A 7,070-nucleotide genomic window follows, 5' to 3' on the forward strand; every position below is an offset into this window, starting at 1 on the left:
TATAGAACATGGGTTCCCAAACTTTTTAGCCCGCGACCCCCAAAATAACAGTGCCAGTGACTCAAGACCTCCACTATCCTCGGAGGTGGGTAAAGTATACAAACATTGAGCGCAACTGTGCACATGTACTTGTTAGGTCTATCCAAACATAATGACGACATAAAAAGAACACAATCTAAATTAATATTTTTTGTAGTAATTCACTCATTACTTTTTTGTGGTTATACATAAACCATGAACTATTACTACAGATGGTCAACTGATTCAAACTGAGTGCTGATGTATAGTCTCTTTTATACCTGAGGTGCTCCTCCGCTGGCCTCCCTGTGTTTATTTGGTCGATATTAACCAACATTTCCTTTTGACAAATAAAAATATCCTAAACTTAAAGCCTGAAAAAGAATCTAGGTGCACATATGAGACTGTTCAATATGGTGCTGTAATAAGACATCCTGCACCTAACATAATGGGGTTGCTTATAATGTGATGTAATGAACTTAGTCGTCACGATCGCGGGGAAGGAAATTCGAAAGGTGTGTGTTGTCTTTACAGTTTAGATGAATTTACCTTTTGCCTACGGTGTAAGTGAAAAAATACAAGTTACATCAAACTGATGTGTTGAACTCCCATTCTCACTCCCAAGGCATTAAAATCAAAGCGTCTTGATGTCACTAAGACTCTAGAGGTACCCCGAGGCACGTTATATAAAGTGTCACAATGCATCAGTTTTTTGACACCTTGGGAGTAAGAATGTGCTGGTACAGTATATAAAGGAAATATACGATATGGTCACCACACATATCAAGCTTATAGCGTTCAGGCAGCTCATTTCAATCAAGCTTGCTCAGCCAAACTCATCTGGTGCAGCTAATCAATGACAACCAATGGTGATGGAACACATACTAGACTGCAGCCGTTTCTTAATTCCAATAATGCAAAGAATGGACTTGTGTCCTTGCTAGATTGGACTTGGCAAGTTAAGACTCTGGAATCTGAACTCGTGTGGACAGAAGGACTCAGTCCCGTTATATTACAATTTGAACATCAGAGGACTTGATGCTTCACTCAAAGAATAATAATTGACGTTAAAACAAAGTTAAAAGAAATGCTAACATAGAAGGTGTTTTCTACTAAATTTACTCACAACCAGGAGCATACACATTTAGTTTGTCCACCATGGCAGCCTCATTGTGTGCAGCTCTCATCATGTGAAGACCAAAGAGTGTAAAGACTTGAGGCTCTACCTGCACGACTGAAGATGTTACTCCTCTGGTTGCACTTGGGGGTTTCAACATCCACCTTGACAAACTGCGTGATTGCATCGTTGGACCTCTACTAATCCCAACTACAGCTATGCACAAATCAGGTAACCAATCGGATCTTATTTAGCCTATACATGCTACTGCAATACTGAGCATACCCAAGTAACCCCGCTGTACACTTCTGACCATTTTATTCTTACTCACAATCTATCTACACTAGACACAACACATGCCTCCCTCACAAGTTATCTTTAGATATAACCAACGCTCACTCTCTCCCTCATGCCTCTTTGGTTTCATCCGCACTCCCTTCCCCGAAGCAGCTCTCATTACTGGAGGTTAACAGTGCTACTAACACTCTAACTCTAACTTATGCCCACTCACCTTTAGACCATCCTGTGCGATGCTCCCCTGGTTATCTGATGTTCTCTCTGAGCATCGGTTTAGGCTCAGTGCTGCTGAAAAAAAGTGGCGCAAATCAAATGACCCCACAGACCTTTGTCATTATCTCTCCTATTTTCATTCTCCATTTATCTCTCCACTGCTACGTAAAACTCAATACTACCACTCTAGGATCAACAGTGCATCTGACTCTCGTACTCTCTTTGTAACCTTCTCTGCTCTTCCATGTTCACCTACCCTTCGTCAGCTTTAACAGCTGATGATTTTGCTTCATTTTTTATAAATAAAACTACTGTCCTCAGCAGCCAGATCTCCACACCGCTTCCTCACACATGTGTCCTAACTTCTGACACGCACACACTCCCCTCATTCTCTCAACTTTATGAAGCTGCTGTTTTTTAAGGTCATCGACTCGAACCGTCCAAATACCTGCCCACTAGATCCAATCCACATGCATCTCCTTCAGGTTATCACTCCATCAGTTCTCACTGCTATCGCCCATATTATTAACTCGTCTTCCCGCACTGGTACATTTACTATAGCTTTTAAGGGGACCCGCATAATCACACTTATGAAAAGACCAACACTTGATCCTGAACTTGCAGAAAACTACTGGCCAGAATCTCTCCTCTCAAACATTCCTAAGTCTCTGGCATGTATTGTGTTCAACCAACTCTCCTACTTCCTCACTCAGAATAATCTCCTGGACAGCAACTAGTCAGGTTTCAAGACTGGGCATTCAACTGAAACTGCCCTCCTCTTTGTCATCTAAGCTCTGAGACTGGCATGGGTAGCATTACAATTATCTGTACTCACCCTGCTAAATCTATCTGCTGCTTTTGACACCATTATTCACAACAGGAGTCACGTGACGATAGGCGAGGGGCTGGACTCGCATGCAGACTCTCCTGTAAGCGGCGGTGTACAGGACGATGACGGATGAGAATTTTTATAAGTTTAATTTCTGACATTTATCTAGCACAAATAGGGCCAACATTTCAAAAGTACAGAGGCAAAAACAGAGGACAATAACGCCTCGGAGAATAGCGCAAGTGTAGGTTAATGTTGTGTCACTGAATGTCGCTTTTTTTGCTATGCAGTTTCAAAATACAACAAATAAACCATTTTGAATGTAGAAAAGCCTGGCTGGGCATCTTACAATGTTGTTGTTGTTTAGTTTAAAATACAACATCAGAACGTTCAAATGTAGGAAAGAACTGTGAGTGAGTGTCTAATGGGGCAAAAATAAAAAAATAAAACATTGCTCCCATATTTAGTGTAACAACTACGACTGCTTGTCAACCAGCCACCCAACAGAGGGAGCCGTCTCCGGAATTCTAGGCTCTACTTTCATGCCACGACCTCACTTCCTGTGCCATATTTAAACAAACCATGCCAGCCACATTATGCGAAGTAATGCCAGTTATACCCTCACTGCCTTACCAAGCGTTTATACAATTTGATAACCTGTTATGACCATTGTGCTTGCTATTGGATTTACGTTTATTGGATTACTGCAACTGCTTTGTTTGCCTGATTGGACTGACCCATTGTTACTGATTTACTGGCTGTTTATTGACCACGGATCTGCTTACTGGATTGTATTGAGATAACCCTTTATTAAACGTCTGCATATGGATTCTAACACTGCCTCTATGTCGACTCATTACATTTAGGGCCCTATGATTTAATCGCGAAATCCAGGCGTAAAACAGATGTTGCTGTATAACGCGGAATGGCACAGAATCTGGCAGATGTATTTTTTTCTTAATCAGAAAGTTTAGAGAACTTCCCTCAGTTTAGAGAACTTCCCTCAGTTCACTACCTGCACGCGCGTGGCACTAGGGCACGGTTTCCGGTTCCTGATTGCATCGCTGCCGGCGGCTAGTTTGTATCCTCTGACACTTGCTTCACCTCACATTTGTTCTTGGTCTTATTATTAGTGTATTTTACTATCGTTACATATCACTGTCGTTGCCGAATTATTTATAACTTTATATTTTAAACCTATATTCATTGAAACGTAACGCCGCTAGCATATTAGCGTGTTAGCTTGCCTTCTGTTTACATTGTGGAATATCATCTCCCCCTATTTGTCTTGTGTGCTAACTGTTTCTCTTTTTAAGTGTATATACTAAGACTCATCAAGCAACCTTGGTAAGTTAGGATTGCACTTCATACCCGGTGAGTTATGGCTTCTATTCCTATTGTTGTTACTTGCACCTCATGTCATATGTTTAGTTTAGCCTTCTCTGTCAGCGGCGAGGGTTTTACATGTGATAAATGCAGGGAAGTAGTTAGGCTGACGGAGAAGATTTTAGAATTAGAGTCTCGCATCCAATCTTTATTTGAGGATAGTAAGAGTGTAAGAACCGTAGAAAACACTTCGGATGCGAGCAATGTTAGCGCACACAGCTCGGTTCCGGTTGAAAATCCCCTGCAGCAGGGAAACTTTGTGACGGTGAGACGGCATAGTCGCAGGACAAAACATCACTCAACCGTTCCGATTAAAGTCTCGAACAGGTTTGCCCCGCTCAGTGACGCACCGACTGAGAAACCTGCTGAAAGTGCCCTAGTGATCGGTGATTCTATTGTCCGGAACGTTAACATAGAGACACCAGCCACAATAGTCAAATGTTTACCGGGAGCCAGAGCGCCTGACATCAAGTCAAACTTAAATGTGCTGGCTAAGGCTAATCGTAAATACAGTAAGATTGTTATTCATGTCGGCACAAATGATGTTAGACTCCGTCAATCGGAGATCACTAAAGATAATATTAAAGAGGTGTGTGAGCTCGCAAAAACGATGTCAGACACTGTAATATTCTCTGGCCCCCTTACTGCTTACCGTGGTGATGAGATTTATAGCAGATTATCATCACTAAATGGCTGGTTGTCTGAGTGGTGCCTGCAGAATAATATAGATTTTATAAATAACTGGAAGAGTTTTGAGGGCAGACCTGACCTGTTGAAACGAGATGGTCTCCATCCCTCCTGGGATGGGGTTTCCCTCCTCTCTAGAAATTTGGCACACAGTCTTAATAATGCTAAAGTCTGACTACCTAGGGCCCAGGTCAGGAAGGAGACAGAATGGCTTAACCAACTGTCTGCTTGCCGTCTCGCGTTACAGAATACACAAAATATACAACATGTAATAATCCCTTCTTACAAACAACATAAAATAGAGACTGTGTCTGTCCCCCGGATTAGCAAACATAAGATATTGCGTAAACCTCTTGAAAGTAGTTTAATAAACGTTAAACAAATCAAACATGAACAAAATACAGATAATCAGCTGTTACGACTCGGATTGCTTAATATTAGATCTCTCTCAAATAAAGCACTTTTTGTTAACGATTTGATAACCGATCATAAAATAGACATGCTTTGTTTGACAGAAACATGGCTAAAGCCAGATGATTTTATTACTCTAAATGAATCCGTTCCCCATGATTATTACTATAAACACGAGCCTCGTCTAAAAGGTAGAGGGGGAGGTGTCGCTGCACTTTACAAGAATTCTTTTATTACCTCTCAGAAGTCTAATTTTAAGTACAGTTCTTTCGAAGTCATGGTACTTCACGTATCGACACCTAATACTAAGGACAAAACATTTTTAAAATTTATTCTAGCTATTGTATATAGGCCTCCAGGGCACCACACAGATTTTATTAAAGATTTTGGTGGGTTCTTATCAGAACTAGTACTGGCCGCAGATAGAGTCCTTGTCGTCGGTGACTTTAATATCCATGTAGACAATGATACAGATGCCTTGGGACTGGCTTTCAAAGACACTCTTAACTCCATGGGCGTTAGTCAACATGTGTCAGGACCCACTCACCTTCGTAATCATACTTTAGATTTAATACTTTCTTATGGTATAAATGTGGACGATGTTAAAATCGTTCAGCAGAGTGAAGATACTTCGGATCATTATCTGATATTATGTTTGCTTCAATGGCCTACGGCTGCAAATCAAACTCCTTGTTACAAATATGGTAGAACGATTACTTCAACTACCAAAGATGCGTTTCTCGATAATCTGCCTGAATTGTCTAAAATATCCAGCATGAGTAATAACGTTGACGATTTTGACACTACTATTGAAAATTTTAACTCTACTTTCTCGGAAATATTAGACACAGTTGCTCCTCTGCGTTTAAAGAAAATTAAAAATAGCAGCCCAACACCGTGGTATAATGAACACACTCAGACTCTAAAAAAAGCATCCCGTAAAATGGAGCGCAACTTTAAGAAAACGAATTTAGAGGTATTTCGTATAGCATGGAAGGATAGTACTCGAAATTACAGGAATGCAATAAAAACGTCTAGATCCGCCTACTTTTCAACACTAATAGAGGAAAACCATCACAACCCTAGGTTCTTATTTAACACCGTGGCTAAATTAACAAAAAATAAGTCGTCATCGACGTCAGATTCTGATTATCAGCATAACAGTGATGAATTTATGAACTGCTTCACAAGTAAAATCCAAGATATAAGAGAAAAAATTATAACAATGCAACCTGTAGTGAAATCCGCTGAACAAACTAACTACAGCACCCCTAAGGAGAAATTGCAATTATTTTCTACAGTAGATCACGATGAACTGTCTAAAATCATTAAATCATCTAAATCATCAACATGCATGCTAGACCCTATACCTACAAAACTACTGAAAGAAATGCTCCCCGAAATTATAGATCCTCTTCTTAGTATTATTAACTCATCTCTGACATTAGGACATGTGCCTAAAGCATTTAAGGTGGCTGTTATAAGGCCTCTTTTAAAAAAAACCAAACTCGACCCCAAAGAACTAGGGAATTACAGGCCTATATCGAATTTACCTTTTATATCTAAAGTTCTGGAAAAAGTAGTTTCAACTCAATTATGCTCCTTCCTCCAAAGGAATGACATTAATGATGAATTCCAGTCTGGATTTCGAGCATGTCACAGTACAGAGACTGCTTTGATCAGAGTTACAAATGATCTGCTTTTAGCGTCTGACCGTGGCTGTATTTCGTTATTGGTGCTGCTAGACCTCAGTGCTGCATTTGACACCATTGACCACAGCATACTTCTACATAGACTCGAAAATTACGTCGGCATTAACGGAATAGCATTGAAATGGTTTAAGTCTTATTTATCCGACCGTTTTCAATTTGTAGCAATAAACAATGAGGTGTCCCGCAAATCACAAGTCCAGTACGGTGTACCACAGGGCTCAGTCTTGGGACCCCTGCTCTTCGCATTATACATGCTACCTCTAGGAGATATAATAAAGCGACACGGAATTAGCTTTCACTGTTATGCTGATGATACTCAACTTTATATTTCCTCGATGCCTCATGAAACCCAGCAGTTTCATCGAATAAAGGATTGCATAGTTGACTTAAAAATGTGGAT

The sequence above is a fragment of the Triplophysa dalaica genome, chromosome 16 (assembly GCF_015846415.1).
Source record: "Triplophysa dalaica isolate WHDGS20190420 chromosome 16, ASM1584641v1, whole genome shotgun sequence".
NCBI classification, from domain to species: Eukaryota; Metazoa; Chordata; class Actinopteri; order Cypriniformes; family Nemacheilidae; genus Triplophysa; species Triplophysa dalaica.